This window comes from Sturnira hondurensis, unplaced genomic scaffold (assembly GCF_014824575.4).
Source record: "Sturnira hondurensis isolate 20B ecotype Veracruz unplaced genomic scaffold, ASM1482457v3 Scaffold0005279, whole genome shotgun sequence".
In the NCBI taxonomy this organism is placed as follows: domain Eukaryota; kingdom Metazoa; phylum Chordata; class Mammalia; order Chiroptera; family Phyllostomidae; genus Sturnira; species Sturnira hondurensis.
In genome coordinates this window covers 5,823,603-5,845,091 of record NW_028077910.1, presented here as the reverse complement: position 1 = coordinate 5,845,091, position 21,489 = coordinate 5,823,603, and the positions used below count along the sequence as shown (strand labels likewise).

The 21,489-nt window shown below is 36.3% G+C and overlaps 1 non-coding gene across 1 annotated transcript; it reads left to right on the top strand.

The window, feature by feature from the left end:
- Positions 1–21,116: 21,116 nt before the first annotated feature.
- Positions 21,117–21,222, top strand: LOC118987539 (U6 spliceosomal RNA). The gene has a single exon (XR_005066593.1). It is a non-coding gene; the product is annotated as a U6 spliceosomal RNA (small nuclear RNA).
- Positions 21,223–21,489: the final 267 nt, after the last annotated feature.

Here is a 21,489-nt window from a genome sequence, read left to right as displayed (position 1 = left end):
CTCCTCCCTTCCATGCTTCTTCCTTCAACCTCATCCATCACAGATGTTGGTCCCAAATATACTCCCCAATAAATCTAATGGAAATCTCAGAGTCTCAGAGTGACTGAGGAAAGAATGACATCTCAAGTAGAGTTATCAAATAAGCACTTGATTCTGAAGTCCATCGGGGATAGGAATTTGGGAGCTGTCAGAGTTAGTTACAGCTATAGGACTAGATAAAAATCACCCATGAAGTTAAGTGTAAATAGAGGGGGAAAAAGAGGTTCAAGGGTGGACTTTGGAACCCTTCAATATTTGGAAATCAGGAGGGATGGAAAGAATCAGCAAAGAAAATTGAAAAGAAACAGCCGTTGTGGTAACAGAACTGTGGAATGGTGTCTTGGTAACCCAGAGGGTCAAATGCTCCAAGGAGGAGGGCTTTGTCAGCTGGGACAAACACTGTGAACAGATCAAGTTGATGAAACTGACTTGATGATTAGATTTGGCAACACAGAAGTCATTGATGACAAGAGCAGTTTCAGTGGAATGGTGGGAAAAGAATATAATTTACTGAATGAATATAGTGTATCTTATGAGTCAACATTTAATAGATACCTATTATTTCAACAGGGTATATCTGTACTTTTTCTGTATTTGAGAAGGTCCGTAATCTGTGTGTGTTCTCAGTGCCTAGAATACCTGGTAGATGGTATGTACTCAATGCACATATTTTGAATGAATGACTTACATGGTACCACTTTTGTAAGTACACAAACATCAATAATCTAACGATATAGAATTTTAAATATGAAGAAATGACCACCTTTCTTTCTAACTCAACTGTCTCTTTTTACAATCCAGAAAGCCATGGCCTGGGACAGGGGTCCCCAGCTCCTGGCCATGCGGTGGTACTTGTCCATAGCCTGGTAGGAACAGGGCTGCACCCCAGGAGGTGAGCGGTGGGCAAGTGAGCAGAGCTGCATTTGTATTTGCAGCTGCTCGCAATCTCTCCCATTACTGCCTGAGCTCCGCCTGCTGTCAGATCAGCAGTGGTATTAGATTCTCATAGGAGCCCGGGCCCTACTGCGAACTGTACATGCCAGGGATCTAGGAATCTAATGCCTGATGATCTGAGGTGGAGCTGAGGGGGTCATGCTAGAACCGGGGAGCAGGTGCAAATGTGGATTATCATTAGCAGAGAGGTTGGACTGCCCAGGGAACATAATAAATCAACTGCTTGCAGACTTTTATCAAAACCCTATCAGTGTGACAATTAAGTGACAATTAAGCTACAATGGGTGGCAGGCTATAAAGTTGCCCCTTCTCCCCCCTAGTCTGTAGAAAAATTGTCTTCCAGAAAACTGGTCCCTGGTGCCAAAAGGGGTGGGAACTGCTGGCCTAGGAGATTGCCACATGGCTGAGTTGGGACCAGATTTCAAACCTCCAAAGTCAAATTCTTTACTTTATCGACTACAACATCTTGGCATGAAAAAGTTTGCTTTGTGTAACTCTGTGACCCTAAAGTCACTTTCGGTTCGAAGTAGAAATAGAAAATCCCTCAATGAGATTTCGTAATGCTTCTAAATAGATTAAATTGTATGGAAATTTTTGTTTAAATGTTTACTATTTAATTCTATATTTTCATTGTTAAAATACTAAGGAATTTAGATTATGCTAAAAAGTAACTCAGAAATAGAATAGCACAGAATTTAGGTTTTTATTTCCTTCACCCCAAGCAAAAAGTTTTCTTGATTCTTTTCAGTTAAGTCTTTAACAGAGCACTAAAACCCAAACCTTAGCATTTGAACAAACTTTAAAGCTCTTTCATGTACATGGTGATTCTCTTGACAGATGATTTTAGATGATGCAATTTGAACCAAAATAAATTTTCACTGTGCTAGTCTTGTACTAAAAAATGGATCTGGTTTATTTTTAAAGAATCTAAGTATTTAATATAAAAATCAGACAGTAAAAAATGCAGTATTGTGAAATTTCCTAATTTACTTTGTAAAGACAGATTTTGAATGTTGTACTGAGAAAAATACTACTTGTGAATAATATCATTCTATAAGCCTTTGGCAGGAACTTCAAAAAGCAACTGTCAACTACAGAAACATAGAGACTAGATTAATAAAAGTTTAGTCAGGTAAGTTCCACTACTCAATACTGCTGTTGCAGATGCCAAAATCAAAAGTATATTTTACTTGTCTCATTGGCTAATATGTTATCATTTTTTTTTCTGTTTTAGAGAGTCTAAGAGAAAATAGAATGTCAGTTGTGTTCAGTTGGTCATGGACACAATGAGCAAGCATGAAGTAAGCCTGTTTATTTTGGGTCTACACAGGCCAAGTTAGAGAGAAAGAAAGCCATTATGTAGGTCATTCAGCCTTCGAAACTTGCTATGGACTGAAAAACAGGGTTTTCGAAATGATTGGATATACTTCCATAAAGTTTATTTTAAATAATAAGAAATGTTCATTTACAATCACCAATGTAATAATTCACTTAGGCAAGAATGCAAAGTCCACTGTATGAAAGGTAGTTGGCAAACAGTATATTCATTTGGCTTCAGGGAAGCATCTCACGTATTACTTATTAAAATCAATGGAAAATGATACTTTTATAACAAAAAGGTGCACAAACACACTTAAATACATATACATATGAATACAAAATTAAAAAAATGAACACACATTTCTGCAATTTGCTTTTCTTTTTTATTGAGGTATAATTGACATATACCATTATATTAATTTCAGGTATATGAAATAATGATTCCACATTTGCATATATTGCAAAATGGTCACCACAATAAGTCTAGTTCGCGTATCACCATACTCAGTTACAAAATTTTTTTCTTGTGATGAGAAATTTTAAGATCTACTTTTTTACCAACTCTCAAATATGCAATACAGTATTATTATTAATTATAGTCACCAGGCCGTACACTACATTCCAAGGACTTATTTACTCTGTAAATGGAAGTTTTTACCTTCTAACCACCTTCGTTTGTTTTGCCCACCCTCTATCCCCTTCTGCAACTTACTTTTCTCAGGCAATAATAACTACTAGAATTTTCACTTCAGCTAGTATCCCTGTCACTAATTTTCTATCTCTGTTTCTTTCAATAAACTGAAAAACATTCTGTGATTGCAGACACATCTATTGAACCAATTCCTCCACCGAGGTGAATTTACTTTCCAACCCCCTTCCCATGCCTCAGCCCCGGCCATTTGCCACTTCTACAGATACTGCTGTGAGGTAAGAATCCTTGTGCGTATGTCATGTGAGGTGGTCCTTATTTCAACGAAGTTCACATCTAAGAGTGGGTCAAAAGTTTGTCTATATCTTATATTAATACATGCTCCCAAATGGCTTTTCAAGGGGGCTGATGGTTCCCAGTATTTCCACAAGACACAGCTGAGATTATTATTCTTCCTCAATTTTATCTCCACCAACAATGGCTGTTATTGTTCTATAACTTTCCCACTTTGTTCAAGTAGAAAGTGATAGTTTATTGGTGCATTTATTTTCATCCTTTCATCATGCTGCATTTATGCATTTTAAATATATGTATTTATCGATCGTTTGTCTTTCCTCTTTATATTCTTTGCCTATTTTTCTTCCAGGTTGATCACATTTTATCAATGTTTAAGATAACCTTATATTGCCAGAAATATTCATGCTTTGTCGTCTGCTGAAAATTTTCTTCACATATGTCATTTTCTCAGTCCATCTTATTTATAATGTCTTTGGCCATAAAGTTCTCAAATTTTATCTTTAAATAAATATTCATATGTAAATGTAGAAATATACCTTAGAATTTCCCATCTTAGTTAAGGATGGCTCCCACACCCATAGAGGGAGAAAAATGCTTTACCCATTTTCTTTATACAAGTTCTTAGCTTTCCTTGTCAAATTTATTTCTAAATTTTTTACTTTAGTTTTTTTTAGTAGTTTTATTGAGGTATAACATACACATCATAAAATATCACAGTGTAAACGTACCATTCAATGTTTTTAGTGAATTTATATAATTATGCATCCATCACCACAAAATCCATTTTTAGAACATTTCCATAACACCAAAATGTTCCCTCACGACCACTTAGTTCATTTCTTCTCCCCTCTCAGCCTCTGGCAACCACTGATCTACATTCTGACTATAAATTAGCCTTTTTTAAAAATTCCATATAAATGGTATCATATAATATGTGGTCTTTTGTTTCTAACTTTATTTTCCTAGCTCAGTGTTTCTGTGGTTGTATTAGATTCCTGAAGCTCCCATAACAAAATACCACGAAGTGGGCAGCTTGAAACAACAGAAATTTATTGTCTCACAGTTCTGGAGGCCACAGTCCAAAATCAAGGTGTTAGCAGCACTGTATTCCCTCTGGAGGCTCTAAGAGAATCTGGCCTCTCCCCTCTGTCAGAATCTGTGACCATCGGCACTTCTTGGCATTCCTGACTTATGGCCACGTCACCACAATCTCTGCTTCAGTCTTCACATCACCTTCTTCTGTGTGTGATTGTCCTTTTCTGTCTCACAGATCTCCTTCTGTCTTCCTCTTAAAGAGACACTCGTCTTTGGATTTAAGGCCCCTGTACGTAAACCAACATACCCTCTTCCTCTCAAGATTTTTAACTGAATTACATCTGTAAACACTCCTTTTCCAAATAAGATAAAATTCGCAAGTTGAAGAAATAAAGATGTGAACAGTCTTTTGGGGGCCACCATTCGATCTGCTACTGAAGTTCATCTGTGGTGTAGCAGATATCAGTGTGTTGTTTCTTTTTATTGTCAAATAGCTTTCCACTGTATGGATATACCCCATTTTTACCCACTCTTTAGGTGACAGGCATTTGCATTGTTTCTACTTTTTGGCTATGATGAGCAATGCTGCTATGAACATTCATGTGCAAATTTCAGTGTGGAAATTTGTTTTCAATATATATGTTTTCAATATATATCTAGAAATATAACTGGTGATACATACAGTTATTATATATTTAACCTGCTAAACTGTTTCCTAAACTTTCTGTATCATTTTACATTCTCATGAGTAATGTATATGTTTCAGTTGTTCCGTATCCTTTTCAACATCTCATCCTGTCTGTCTTGTCTCTTTTATTACAGTCATTTTAGTTGGTCTGAAGTGGTATCATAGTGCTTTGGTTTTAATTTGCATTATTTCCTAGCTCTATCCACTTAGATAGCCTAGGAGCAATGAGGTTTCAATAAAACAAGCACACTTTGCACCCAGATCTTGGTTTCTAAGTACATTTCTTTTAAGGCAAACAAAACCTTCTCAGGAAAATAGCTGATTTTAAGATCAAGGCAGGGAAAGTAAAAAAATAAGCCTGAGATCTTACTGTGACAGAAAGTAAGAACCTGATTAAAGAAAGAAGGGTCTAACAAAGGACATCAATATAAGCCTGTATATACCCCCACAGGCAATTTGATCATCAAAATAAATCATAATAGTAATGGATTGTAACTTATTTATTAAATTATAATAAATAATAAAAGGATCATATTTATTTTATGACTAAAAATGAACACTTTAGTACACACCAATATAAACAAACAAAGAAATTCAAAGAGAATACTCTTCCTTGCAGTAGAAATGTAGAAGAAATTATGGAATTGGAAATGCCTCATTTAACAACCATCATGGCAATAAATGATTTAGGCAAAAGCACCGCAAGAAACTAGTGAGTTAAAGTTGGATAGGGAACAGCATATTTACTAGTGTCTAAGTATTGTCCTACAAAAATACTTATCAATTACAAGGAGAAAAGGAGAAAGTTAATAGTGAAAAAACCTGGGTAATGCCAACTTACTCTAGTGAGCAGCCTACCAGGCCTGGGCCAAATCAACACTGAGTCTGCCCAGGGGATGCAACATCACGCATTACTCTGTGCGGTTCCTGCCAAATATTTGTGAAGACACATCAGACAAGCCCAAAGTGGGGGAGTCCACAAAATAACTGGCCTATGATCTTTTGAAATGTTAAGGGTATGAGAGTCAAAGAAAGGCTGAGGGTCTGTTCCCAACAGAAAGAGAGTGGAGACAGGGCTAGGAGCAACAATGTGACCCTGAGTGGGTCCTTTTTCTGCAAAGGACATCACAGGGAGTGTTGACAAAACCTGAATAGTGTCTTTGGGTGAAGAGTATGTGGGATTTCTTTGTACTGTTTCTGTGCTGTTCTGTGAGTTTGACATGATTTAAAATAAAAAAGAATAGAAATGATGTTGTTAGAGTTCTTTACTTGGTCAAATTATTATTTGATACTCTTTATTGGGTTTGCTATTAAAATTCTTCTGACTTCATAGAATAAATTGGGGTGCTCTCTATTTTTCTCTAAGATCTGGGACAGTTTAGATAATCTTGCAATTATTTACTTCAAAGGTTTTTTAGAATTCAGATAGGAAGACATTTGATCCTGTTGGCTTTTAAAATGAGATCTTGCCCTGGCTGGTGTAGCTCAGTGGATTGAGCTTGGGCTTGTGAACTACACAATCAGGGTTCGATTCCCAGTCAGGGCACATGCCTGGGTTGCAGGCCAGTTCCCAGTAGGGGACTCAGGAAAGGCAACCATACATTGATATTTCTCTCCTTCTCTTCCTCTCTAAAGATAAAGAAATAAAATCTTTAAAAAAATTAAAATGCGAGATCTTAAATCACTTTAAAAACTCTTCTGTAGTAATTGGTTTTATTCGAGTTTCCTGTCTTTAGTCGGTTTATCGTTATGTCATATTTTTTGCTAGAAAATCGTGCATGTTTCAAATTTCAAATTTATTAGAGTTTCACATAATATTTTCTTTTCTTCTCTTTGGTGTTTGTCTTTACATGCCTTTTCTCATTCACAATCTTGCATATTTTTTGCTCTTCCTCTATTCCTTAATTTCAGTTAAAAATATTTCCTCCTTTTCTATGTCATTCAAATAATCTGATTTTGAGCTCTTTACTCTTTGTACTACTTTTGTTCCTTATTTCTTTAATTTCAGAATTTCACCTTTCTTAATTTCTTCTTCCTAGTTCATTTTCACTTTTTTGTTTTTTTAAATATTTTTTGTAAATTGTGATTGTTTCTATATTTTAATATCTTTATCCTTTTTTTTTCTTAGAAAGTAGTATATATTGAATGTTTGCTGGGCACACAGCAAGTATGCTGGGTAGACAAAAAGATTGGACCTTATCCTTAAAGAGTGTGTGCAAGGGACTTCTTTCATCATACCCTTCACATTTTTTAAAATATATTTTTTGATTATGTTATTACAGTTGTCCAAATTTTCCCCCTTTGCCCCTCTCCACCCAGTACCCCCATTTCCCCTGGCAATGCCCCCCTCTTAGTTCACATCCATGAGTCATGCATATAAGTTCTTTGGCTACACCATTTTTTATACTGTTCTTAACATTACTCTGCCTGTTCTGTACCTACCAATTTGTACTCTATACCTACCAATACACCTTCACCCCATTCTCTTTCTTCCCTCTCCCAACTGATAATCCTCCAAATGATCACCATCTATGATATTGTTTCTGTTCTGCTTGTTTGCTTAGTTTTTTTTAAAGATTCAGTTGATAGTTGTGAATTTATTGTCATTTTAATGCTCAGAGTTTTGGTATTCTTTTCTTAAATAAGTCCCTTTAACATTTCATATAATAATGGCTTGGTGATGATGAACTCCTTTAGCTTTACCTTGTCTGGAAAGCACTATATCTGTCCTTCCATTCTAAATGACAGCTTTGCTGGATAGAGTAACCTAGCTTGTAGGTCTTTGCTTTTCATCACTTTGAATACTTCTTGCCAGTCTCTTCTAACCTGTAAAGTTTATTTTGAGAAATCAGCTGACAGTCTTATGGGAACTCTTTTGTAAGTAACTATATGATTTTCCCTTTCCACTTTCAGATTCTTTCTTTATCTTTAATCTTTGGCATTTAAATTATTATGTGTCTTGGTGTGGCTCTCTTTGGGTCCAACTTGTTTAGGACTCTGTTTCCTGGATGTGTGTGTCTATTTCCTTCACCAAATTAGGGAAGTTTTCTTTCATTATTTCTTTTTCTAGATTTTGTTTATTTACCTTTAGAGGGGAAGGAAAGGAGAGAGGGAGAGAAATATCAATGTATGATTGCTTCTTGTGGGTCCCCTGATGGGAACTGGCCTGCAACCCAGGCATGTGCCCTGACTGGGAATCAAACCGTGATCCTCTAGTTCACAGGCCTGCACTCAATCCATTGAGCTATACCACCAGGGCTCTTTTATTATTTTTTCAAATAAGTTTTCAATTTCTTGCTCTTTCTCATCTCCTTCTGGCACCCCTATGATTCAAATGTTGGTACATACGAAGTTGCCCCACAGGCTCCTTACCCATTCCTCATTTTTAAAAATTCTTTTTTCTTCTACCTATTCTGACTGAATGGTTTTTTTTTTCTTTCTTAAATTTCAAATCATTGATTTGATTCTGGGCTTCAGCCACTCCACTGTTGAGTCTCTGTAAGTTTTTCTTTATTTCACTTAGTGTAACCTTCATTTCTGCCTGGGCCTTTTTTGTGCTGTTGTAATACCCAATGAGTTCCTTGAGCATCCTAATAACCTGTGTTTTGAACTCTGCATCTGACAGATTGTTTACTTTCATTTTACTTAGTTCTTTTTCTAGAGTTTCATTCTGTTCTTTCACTTGAGCCATGTTTCTTTGTCTTCTCATTTTGGCAGCCTCCCTGTGTTTGTTTCTATGTATTAGGCGAAGCTACTTTTTTTAGTAGCATATCCTGATACAGAAAAGCACACCATAAGTTGGATGGGGAGGAGCCTTATGTAATCACCAGGGTGGGGCAGCCCCTGTAAGTAAGTTGATAGAGTCTTAGATATGGTGTGGCTGCTTATTGGCTCCGTGTGGAGGAGAGCTCAAAAAAAAAAAGACATTGGCCGCTGCCTGACCTCTTGAATTTCGTTTGGGAGGAAGCTGTCCTCTGGCACTCACCTGGATTTCAGGCACTTCAATTTCTCCCCATATGCCACTGGTGCCCTTCAAACTGCTGCCTTGGTGCTAGAGCCAAGAGGAAGTGAATATACATAGGTCCTAAGTTCATCACAGCCCTTAAGAGGAGATGCTTGAGAGTCCTGCCGTTTCTTCCACCCCCCAAACTCCCTCTGGTTTTTGTAGCCCGAAACTATGGGGACTTACCTTCCATAGCACTAGAACTCTGGGCTGGGTGGTTTGATGTAGGGCTAGGATCCCTCGCTCCTGAGATGTCCCTTCCAATTTTTATCCACCACACATGGGTATTGGACCATCTGTTCTGTGTCCCTCACCCTTCTACCTGTCTGAATGAATGTGACATCTTTAATTCCTTAGTTGTTAGACTTTCACACAGCACAATTTTCTGACAATTTGGGGTGATAGTTATTTTATTTTAGTTGTAATTTTTTTAGTTGTGGTTGTGTTAGTAGGTGAACCATGTTCAACTATGCCTCCATCTTGACCAGACATGCCAGTCACTGCCACCCAGCTTCCAAGATATGTGCTTCTTGATTCCAATGTAGTTAGGTTTTTGTGATCTTCTCACTTATTTCTTTTCTTTTTACTGATTTTTATCATATTTTTTCCATTACTATTTATACCCCCTTATACCGTCTTCCACCTCCACCTGCCTGTTCTTTAAGAAAAAAAACATAAGTACTTTTTAGAAATCTTCCATGAAATACTGAAAAAAGTACACTCTGTATTTGAGGGACTCCACGTCCTCTCTAAGTCTACATACAGCTGATTTTCATTATACACGGTGACATATTCTGTAAAGTCACTGCGAGTGACTGTTATTTGCACATAACCTTCCTTTATGTGTACTTCTGTTTAAAGACACCTTGCTTAATACATATTGATGATTAATTAACATTGAATTTACAGCCAACAGTACAACTCTTGCTGGATAAAGTTTATCTACCATGCATAGTATCTTCAAAAGGCACATTACAGCCTTCTCATGCTTAGCAATGTTAGACAGTGCTTCGGTACTGTGCATAGGAGCCATTAAAAGAAAGAGAAATTAACAACAAAAATGTGAAAAATATGACACTATGTAGACTGCAAAAAGTACACTCACTTATAAGATGAGAGCCAAAACAAGAAGAGTGAGTGTCACCTTGTTTGACCTCAGCTGGGAATGTGCTTATTAGGCAGCTCAGAGTTTCAGTTTTGTATGTGTCTGTGAATGACTGCAAAAGTGCTACAAATATTCATCTGGGGGTTAAAATATATTTTATGGAGTGACAACTAACAAATATGGAACTCACAAATAACTAGGATGACTGTATCCATATAAAATAAGCATCATGATTGTATTATTTAGTTTCTCTGTGTCTTCATCCGTCTGTCTACCATCCTGTATCTATCTACATGCCAGAAATGTGCAATTCTGAAGTTCAAGTCTTTTACTATAATATTGTATTGAACAATTGTATTTCTACTAATTCCTTAATTTGCTGAGCTGCTATGTTTTTTCATGTATGCAATTCAGGACTATCTTATTTTCTTCATAAAAAATGCTTTTCATTATTATACAGTATTTCTCCTTTTTTCTGTTTAGAAATTTAAGCCGTAAATTCTATGTTCTGCAATGTTAATATGACCATACTTGCTTTGAGACTTTACTTTCCTTTTATATTTTATCATTTTTACCTGCCCCTTTCCAGCTCTCATGTGAAATCAGACATTTCCCTGGCATTCCTTGAAAAGAAGACACCAATGGAATTTTATTTCTCCGTTGTCCTTCTCCACCCATCATACACATACAGCTTGAAGAAGACTTCTATTACAATTTCTACCTTGCTCTCCTTCCAAGTGACGAAGCCTTTAGAATATTTTCGCTTGTCTCCTTCTCATGCTCCCGCTCACCACAATCCTTTAGTTTTGCTGAGGTGGTTTAGTTTTTTCTAAATTCCAGATTATTATTAGAAGTTTCCTTTTTGGTACACGTCTCTATTTCTAGGATCTTCACTTAGTACTTATGTTACACATTCCCAAACTATCATTGTCCACTTATTTTAAATTAAGTATCACAAGTTCATTGCTCACTGTGGCTTTCTCTTTTCTTCACATCTGTTTTATGATTTTTTTAAAAAACTTTATTAACAAAATCTTTTTGTAGTATTTTTTCTCAGATGAGTAATGAGATGTATGATTTCTCAGAATCCTCACATATCTGCAGACATCTTTCTTGTACCCTAACAGGTGAGATATATTTTTAAGGCAAAAACATGTTCCATTGTCTTCTAGCTTCCAGTACTGAAAAAGACAACTTCAGTGACAGTTTAATCTTTTCCCTTTATAAATAATTTACAAACTTTTACACAGAAAGAATAAGATTTTTGCCCTGTCCAGCGTGGTTCAATGAGTTGGGTGTCATCCTACAAACTGAAAGGTTACCAGTTTGATTTCTAGTTGGGGTGCTTGCAGAAGGCAACCATCGATGTTTGTCTCTCACATCACTGTTTCTCTCCCTTCTTTTTCCTCTTTCCATTTAATTTAATTTAAGAAAACAATATTTTTCTCCCTATCTTTGGAGTTCAATAATTTTACCAGGGTATGTCCACCCATGTATATGTGTATTTACACATATTATAGACAAGTAGGTAAATAGATAATGTGAAAGAATATCTATACAAGTGTTTATATACACATATCTTTTCTTATCATTTTTTGCCTGAAACTTTATGTTCTTTCTTCAAGCCAGGAAAATCTACCTCTGTGTTTTGTTTAAACATGTGTTCTCCTACATGTGCATCATTTTCTCCCTCTGGAACTCCAGTTATTTGCATGTGAGTTTCCTGAAACCTCTCTTCCATCTCTCTCCTCACGACTTCTTCTCCTTCTTATTTTTACTAAGAGCTTTGGAATATTTCTTGCATCCAGTGTCCAAGCTACTAACTGGATGTCAACAGTAACCATTTTCTTCCCTAGTGAAATTTACATGTAAAAATAATGCATTTTTTTAAGACCAGAAAGTCCGTATTGTGTAGCTCTTGTATCTCCTTAGGTACTTACATTATTTTTTCTGTCCAAGTTTAAGTTGTGTTCTCTGTCCTCCAGCCACTTGGACTCCTGGGGAGCCCGTTCTGAATGTTCAGCTTGTTCTTCTCTCTTTGGCTGCCTGGTCTGGAGTGATCTGTTCAGCAAGGCTGAGCTCCAGCTGCTGGTATATGTCAAGCATTGACAGTTTATGAATGGTGGCCTGCCTGGAAGTCTCTGCTCTGAGGACCCACATAGTGACATCTGGCAGCCTGTCAGTGCCCTGTTAAGGCAGAAGGAAGAAGTCTGTCTCCGTCCCATCTTCTCATGCTCCCCCCAGGAAAGGAGGACTCAGTCTACTTGTCTAGTCCCTCCTGGGGGCCAGGAAGGACACGCAATCTCAGATGGGCTACAGGCGATTGCTCATGCTTAACTTCATCCATTGTATTCTTTTCTTAGGTGTACTGTTTTATTTTTCTACAATTGTATTTGTATATTTCTTGAAAAAATAATTTAATCCAAAATGCAACTGCCCTTTTCTTTCTGTTTCTAAGCTCTTTTCTTCCTTAAGATAGAAAAAGACTGTATTAGAATTCCTCAGTGATCAATTTGTATTTAGGAAAATTAGGAGTGGAGAAAGGGTTCCTACAAAAGGAGTTTATATTTGTTATGAGGGGATACCACAATAGTTATGAAATAATTCATGTAAGGACCTATTTTTAGAGGAAAACATATGAAAATGACCATTGCCATGCTCACAAGTCTTGTTTTTAACACATAAAATAATAACAACCATGTATCAGAATGTGTACTTCTCAAAAACATTGGAAAAGGTTTAAAAACATTTTAAAAGTATGTTCTCCTTAAAAATTGTGTTCTGGAAGGTTTGTCTGTTTATGTTTTGATTTTAAAGAGTGTGTATTTTAGATAAACTTGTACTGTCTGAACGTCAAGGGTTAAATTTTAACATTTTATGCAAACTGCATGTATTTCCTTATTCTATAAAATAAAATTAATATTTTAAGTTAGCTTTTGGGGAAAAATAAAGCAAAGCTCTATTGTTTTGCTAGACTGTGGTCCTACCTACAATTCTGTTAAGAATATCAAGTTCAATAACCTCTAAAAAGTACTTGGCCCTCACAGAAAACACGTCTTATTACTTTATTGGTTTTTTAACTGAGACTTTCGTATTGAGATGAAATTCATACTACATAAAATTATTTTAAGGTGAACATTTCAGTGGCATTAAATACATTGCTTCTATCTAGTTCCAAACACTTTCATCACTCCAAAATAAAGCCCGGTATCCATTAAGCAGTTATTTCCTATTCTCTCCTTCCTCATCCCTTTGCAAGAGCCAATCTGCTTTCAGTCTCGTAGATTTACCTATTCTGGGTACTTCATTTAAAGCGAATCATTCACTATGTGGCATTTGTGTCTGGTGTCTTTCACTTAGCATGTTTTTAAGATGCATCCATGCTGTAGCATGCGGCAGTACTTCATTCCTTTTAATGGCTGAATGATACCTTCTTATATACAAATATCACAATTTGCTTATCCACTCACCCACTGCTGGACATTTAGATTGCTTTCACCCTTGGGCTATTTGGAAATAGTGCTGCTGTAAAAATTTGTGTGCAAATATTTGTCCAACTGTTTTTGATATTTTGGGGTATCAAGAAGTGGAATTACTGGACCATATGGCAATCCTATGTTTGACTTCTTGAGGAATTCTATTTGGTTTTCATTTTGCTTAACTACTATATGGTACTTAACTTGAACCTCTGTTTATTTCCATTTTAGCTCTGAATTAACAGTTAGTAGTACAGGATTATTAGGAAAATAATTATACATATTCCTCATCATAGTTAAACTTATGGAGCATTTTCTTTTTCTTCATTTTCACTAAAACTGCCTAACAAAGAACCCAAGAAACCCTGCTGTTTCAATGTATATATTAGAAGCCAGATCTTCTGATATAGAACTGAGGAACTTGCTAATAATCAGCAAGGGGCTGACAAACTTAAAGCTACAAAATCCAACATTGTATTAATTGTCAAATAATCTCAAGTGGGAGGATGGGGAGGGGAATAGATAGAATAAGGAAATACATGCAGTTTGCATAAAATGTTGAAATTTAACCCTTGACGTTCAGACAGTACAAGTTTATCTTAAATACACACTCTTTAAAATCAAAACATAAACAGACGAACCTTCCAGAGCACAATTTTTAAGGAGAACGTACTTTTAAAATGTTCTTAAACCTTTCCCAATGTTTTTGAGAAGTACATGCACACATACACAAACACATATACATCCTGTGGCTATTTTAAGAGAGGGTCAACAGTCATAGACAGTTTGGTTTAGTTTAGAGGCATTACTATTTTAAATTCCATTTCAACTTCTCTCTCTCTCTCTCTCTCATGTGTGTGTGTGTGTGTGTGTGTGTGTGTTTGTCTCTCCCTTTTGCTTGTTTTGAATGACAAGGAAAAAGACAAATCGAGAGTTGTAAGAGAGTTGTAAGGAGTGCTTCAGGGGAAACTCAGGGGATATAACCACCTAATTATGAATTTCCTGAATGTGCAAGTCGACCAGCAGCAACTGGAGATGATTAGGACAGTGAGCCTCATCACCAGCTGTTCTACAAAAACAAATCAGTGAAGGATTTCCAAGGCACTTTTTCCTTTGGACCTGTTTTAAGTTTTAACAAAGCAGGCAGTGCAATGTTGCTTTTTTTCATAGGTGACAGATTGAAAAGAAGCAAGAGTTTCCTACCACAGAAGAACTAGTCTACAGAGCATATGCTTCTTGAGGTGAAATGTGTTTGAATCTGTGTAAAAAAAGTTGCAAATCTGTCTCCTTATATGTGGAAACAAAGCTGGAAATGTGTGCTCTAGAGGCAACTGTAAAATCATATTTCATTCTGGCATATGGGCCAATAATTGTGTTGTATGAGTAATGCATATATGTAATCCATGTGGTAAGCTTCATGGACTGAGAAAAAAGTCAGTGTTATTCACTGAGGCTTGGCAGGCAGGAACCATTTATTTCAAAAAATTTACATGGGCTAAAACAATGTGAAAAATGTACTGTCCAGTCTGTCAGTTTGTGAACATAGCAAAAACCACAGTACTTCCATCAGCACAAAGACTGGGTCGGGGGAGGATTTCATTTTGCTGTTTTTTAGTTTAGAACTACAGAAGAATGATTCCTTTTGTACAATAAGTGAATTAATGCCTAACTTATATTATCGTTTACCAAATCAAAAAGTCCAAATGTGTATTTGTAGAACCAGAGATCCAAAAAAACCTTTAACAACATGATAACACTAATGAGAAAGCCATTGTCAGTGTGTTCAGATCAATTTTTAGCTGCTTTTAGCAATGGACTCTTGAATTTCAATGTAATTAAATATCCTCACTAAATGCACAGTAGTGTAGGCCTACAGGACGTACAGTTTCATAGAGGTAAAAAAATGATACCTAAACTTGGAGAACTTCATTAATCTTTGTGAATAGAAAGTTATCATATAGACATCAAAATGTTTTGAATCCAAAGACATTGGAAAGAAATAGAACCTTAGGTCATAAGGGGCCTCGGAAGTGACCTGGAGTTTACAGGGGAGAGAGCCTGGGCAACTGGTGAGTGACTGTGAGTGGTACTCAAAAAAGGAACTATTTTTTGACGTAGGTTTGTAAATGTCTCACAAACTGACCTCGGATGTTTCGGTCTCATCTTTCACAACGTTTCCTCTAATGTCTTGTCATCAGTCTTATCTCCATGTCAACTTAATGGCTCTGACATTTTTGAGAGGGGAATTTTCATTTCCACCTATGAAGGATTAACTGCTACAGAAATTGTCTTCCCACCATAAACAACTTAAAAATCAGGCAAAATAGATGAAATAGCAACTTTCAGACATTGGACACCAGGGAGTGTAGAACTGGGTCCCTGAGAGAATCCCTATGATGACCCCAGATTACTGCCTTGAGTAAGAAGTTTCTGAAGCCATGGAGAAAAAGAAGTCGGCATCTCGTTGAGCTGAGGAAACCAGTCTGGGTAGGCCAGGAAGCTATACTCTTAAAAGCAGAGAGAGAGAGAGAGTGTGCAAGCTGAACAGAGAAAGAGGTCCCGAAATCTGCATAAGAATCCCTTTAAGTTTTTGCTCAACATCAATCTGCGTATGGATAAGGTACAACCCCTTGTTGCTAGGCACGGAAATCTTGTGAGGAAAGACTAGTGGCCGAGAACCCGTAAAGTAAGCCAGTGAGCAATTCCCAGAAATTACATAGGACTGAAAAATATTTGAATTTCCTCCATCCGGTGTGGGGAAATCTGGTTGAATACTCAGCCATCTAACAGAGATCTGAGAATATCTAAGAAGAGCTGTGCCTTAGAACTGAGGTTAAATTAGCTCTAGAATTAAGCTATTCCAGAAGCTTTTTTAAAAAGCTTAAATACAAGCCTCAATGTGATTTTTAAAAAAAACCCTAATCTGAAAGTAATCTATCTACCAAAAAAAAGTCTAACTTTCTTTAAAGGAATACAACAAAATGTAGCACTAAAGAAATAAAGTTTATAATCTTCATTATCTAATTAAAAAATCACCAGACATACAAGGAAATAAGAAAATATCATCTGTAACCAGGCAAAAAATGAGTAAATGAAAGAAACCCTGAAATAACAGAAATAATAAAATTAACAGACATGTATTCTAAAATTCCTATGATAAATATGCACTGTGTGCTCACAAAGATATGACAGTACACACATAAGGAAGATACAACTAGTCTCAGATAGAACTTCTGAAGATAAAAATTTTAATATTTCAAATAAAATTTATACTAAAAAAAGGAATCCTAAAGAAGTGGAAATAAGGAAGAATAATAATGAGACAAATAGAAAAATAATAACAAAATATTGATTTAAACCCCACTATATCAATAATTACATTAAAGATAAATGGTCCAGCCCTGACTGGTGTAGCTCAGTTGGTTGTGTGTTGTCCTGTAAAGGGAAAGGTCACCAGTTGGATCCCAGTTCCCAGGCAGGGTACATGCCTGGATTGCAGCCTGTTCCCCAGTCAGAGTGTGTGTGAGAAGCAACCAATAGGCGTTTCTCTCACATATTAATCTTTCTCTCTCTTTCTTCTCCCTCCCCCTCCATCTAAGAATAAATAAATAAAACCTTTAAAAGAAAAAAAAATTTAAAAAAGATAAACGGTCCAAACACTACAAATAAAACAAGATAAAAAGAGCAAAAACTGAGCGATTTTTTTAATGTAAGACAGAGGGGAAGGGAGAGAGACAGAAATTGAAATATCAGTTGGCTGCCTCTCCTACATGCTCAACCGAGAGCAAACCCTCAACCTAGGCATGTACCCTGACCAGAAACTGAACTGGTGCCCCCTTTTTTTTAGATTTTGTTTATTTATTTATCTTTAGAGGGGAAGGAGAGGGAGAGAAACATCAATGTATGGTTGCCTTTCATGCGTCCCCTGCTGGGAGTTGGCCTGCAGGGAACCAGCCTGCAACCCAGGCATGTGCCCTGACTGGGAATCGAACCACGATCCTCTGGTTCACAGGCCCACGTTCAATCCACTGAGCTACACCAGCCAGGGCTTAAACCTTTTGCTCTGTGGGATGATGCCCAATGAACTGAGTCACACTGGCCAGGGGCCTAACTGATTTTTTAAAATGTGGTATATGTATGCCATAGAATATTATTTAGCTATACAAAGATTAAAATTCTGATGCATGATAGATACAACATGAATGAACCATGAAAACATTATGCTAAGCGAAAGAAGCAGACACATAACAACAAATATTCTACTTACATGAGGCCCCTAGAATAGACAAATTCAAAGAAAAGGAAAGTAGAACAGGTGTTACTGGGGGTTGGGGGCTGGAGACAGTTAAGAGTTATTGTTAAATAGGTACAGACTTTCTGTTTGTAATAATTTTAAAATCATGGAAACAGACAGTGCTTGTGGTTCCACACCACTATGAATGGCACAGAAACGTACACTTAAAAATGGCTTAAATGGTCCATTTTACATGATGTATATTTTACTACATAATTCCACAGCGTCAGTTATATTTTACATCAAAAATATAAAAGCAAGACCCAACTATATGCCATCTACAATATACCCATTTTAAATATAGAGACACAGATAAAGTAATATACCAAGCAAACACTAATCGAGAGAGTTATAACGGCTCTATTTAAGAAAAATTTGAATTTAGAACAACAGATAAAAAAGAGTACTTCATAATTATAATGAGGTCAATTCATCAGGAAGATATAAAAATATTAAATATTCATGCATTTTAAAACAGCCTCAAAATACATGAAGCAAAGCTGATACACTAGAAGGGAAAATACATGAATCTGCAATTATGATCGAAGAGTTCAACACTCCTGTTTCAGTGACTGATAGAACAAGTAGACAGTACTAATGGTACTTGGGCTTGGGCACTAACATTTTGTTTAATGTTCCACCAAATGACAGTAGAAAGCACATTCTTTTCAAATGCCAGCGGAGCACTCACAAATACAGATCTTATTCTAGATCTTAAAAGAAGTCTCAATAAATTTACAAGCCTTGACATCACAACAAAATTAAACAGAAATGAATAAGAAAAATATCCCTGAAACTCCCCAAATATTTTGAAATTGAACAACACATTTTTAAATAACTCAAAAAAGAAATCACAAAAAAATTAAAATACATTTTAACTAAATAAAAATGAAAACACCACATATCAAAATTTATGACAGATAGCTAAAGCAGTATACAGAGGGAAATTTCTAGCTTAATGTTCGAATACCTAATCTAGGTTTTTACTCTAAGAAACTAGAAAGAGAAGCAATTAAACCAAAAGTAAGCAGAAAAAAGTCATGATAAAACTAAGAGCAGAAATCAATGAAACAGGACAAAGGAAGTCAATAACACCAAAAATATTTCTTATAAATTTTTAATAGAATTGATACATTTCTAACCTGCTTGATGATGAAAGAGAGAAGACATAAATTATCACTCTCTGGAATGAAAACAGGAATATCATCATAGATCCCTCAAAAAAAGGAAAAATAAGGGAGTATTAAGAAACAATTTTGTGTCAATAGATTTGACAACTTTAGGTAAAATGAGAAAATTCATAGAGAAATACAAACTACCAAAAGTCATTCAAGAAGAAATAGATCTGTATCTATTAAAGAAATTGAGTTTGTAACTCAAAACCTTTCCACAAAAAACTCCAGATTAAAATGGCTTCACTGCTGAATTTTACTAAACATTTAAAGAAGAAATAAATACATTCAATAAAATTGTTTTATGAAGATAGTATATGCTGCTTAAAACCCAAGAATTACAAGAAAAGACTACATATCAATAGACAGAAAAAACTTTTAACAGAATTTTGGTATATCAAATCCAGCAATACATAGAAATGGCAACAGATCACATTCAAGGAGTGTTTATCTCAGGAAAATAAAGTTGGTTTATTATGTATTATTATTTTTAATTGAGATATAATTCGCACACTATAAAATTCGCTCACTTAGTGTACTGTGCAGTGATACTTAGTAATTTAGTAAACATGCAAGATTATGTAAACATCACCACTATCTAATTCCAGAACACTTTTATCACCCTAAAAGGAAACCCTGTGCCTATGGGCAGTCACTGCACATTTCTATCACCCACAAACTCTCATTTTCTCCATCCAGTCACCTACTCCCACCCTCAGACCCAGGCATCCAGTAATCTGATTTTGGTCACTAACTCTAGATTACTCTTGCCTTTTCTAGAATATAATACAAACATAATACTACCTCTTATGTCTGGCTTCTGTGCTCAGTGTGATGTTTTTGAGATTCAGCACTGTTATATGTAAATACAAAAAATCAAAAGTAGGAGATTTTGAAAAAGAAAAACGAAGTTGAGGAAATACACTACCTCTTTCAAGATTTGCTATAAAGTTACATCACTCACAATTGTGGTGCTAGTGTTAGAACAGGCACGAAGCCCTGACTGGTGTGGCTCAGGGGGCTGGGTGTTGTTCCACAGACTGAAAGGTCGCCTGTTCAGTTACTGGTCAGGGCACGTGCCTGGGCTGCAGGCTATGTCCCAGGTTGGGGCATGCGAGAGGCAACCGGTTCATGCTTCTCTCTCGCATCAATGTTTCTCTACCTCTTTTTCTCCCTCCCCCTCTGTTCTCTCTGAAAATAAATAAAATCTTTAAAGTCTTCTTAAAAAAAAAAGACATAGAGATCAAAAGAACAGCACAAAGAGGCTCAAAACAGACCTACACATAAAAGATCATTTGATTTTTGACAAAGGAATACCAAAGCAATTCAATAATGAAATAACTGCATCTTCAACAAATGATAATGGAACAATTGTATTTCCAGTTGCAAAAACATAAACGTTGACCCCTTCGTGACTTTTTCTCTTAAAAAGATACTGTTAAGAAAATCAAGTTCAAGCCACAGTTTCCATAAAATATTTGCAAAGCATAATCCAGATAAAGGACTTCTATCCAGAAAATAGAATGTTACAGCTAATAAAAGGTCACAAAAAATGGGCAAAAGAGTTGAACAAACATTTCACCAGAGAAGTTATATGAACAACAAATAAGTGCATGAAAAAACGCTCAACATCTAAAATTCTTAGTCATTACGGAAGTGCAAGTTAAAACCATGAAGATGGCATATACCACTGTATACCTATGAAAAGAGCCCCCGTTTAAAGACTTACAATACTAAATGTTGGCAAGGGTGTGGCACAACGGGGAATCTCACAGAGTGCTGGTAGAAATATAAGATAGCACACCCACCTCGACTGGCATGGCTCAGTTGGTTGAGTGTCATCCCTCAAAGCAAAAGGTTGCTGGTTCAACTCCCAGTCAGGACACACGCTTGGGTTGTGGGCTAGGTCCCAAGTCACCAACTGATTGGTGTTTCTCTCAAATGTTACTGTTTCTCTCCCTCTCTTTCTCCCTCCCTCCCTCTCTCTCTACAAATAAATAAATAATTTTTTAAATTGGAGAAATAAGATAGCACACCCATTTTTGTCAAAGAGCGTGGCAATTTCTTAACGGGTTGCATATGGAGTTCACTTTGGCAGCACGTACCATGACTAAAACTGGAACGACACAGGGATTAGCATGGCCCCTGTGCAAGGGTGACACACAGATTTCTGCAGCATTCTGTTTTTTCCAAAATAAGGTTGAATATACCCTGACCATTTAACCTAACAACTTCACTGAGTCTTTGTCCAACAGAAATGAAAACAGGTGTTCCCAACAACATTTGTACATAAATGGTAATAGTAGCTTCAAGATCATAAAAATCTGGAAGCATGTCCAAAGTTCATCAACAAATGAATAGATAAACAAATTTAATGTATCTGGTCAATAGACCACTACTGAGTGGTAGACAGAAATGAACAATTGAAACATGCTGTGGCTGTGATGACTCTCAAAC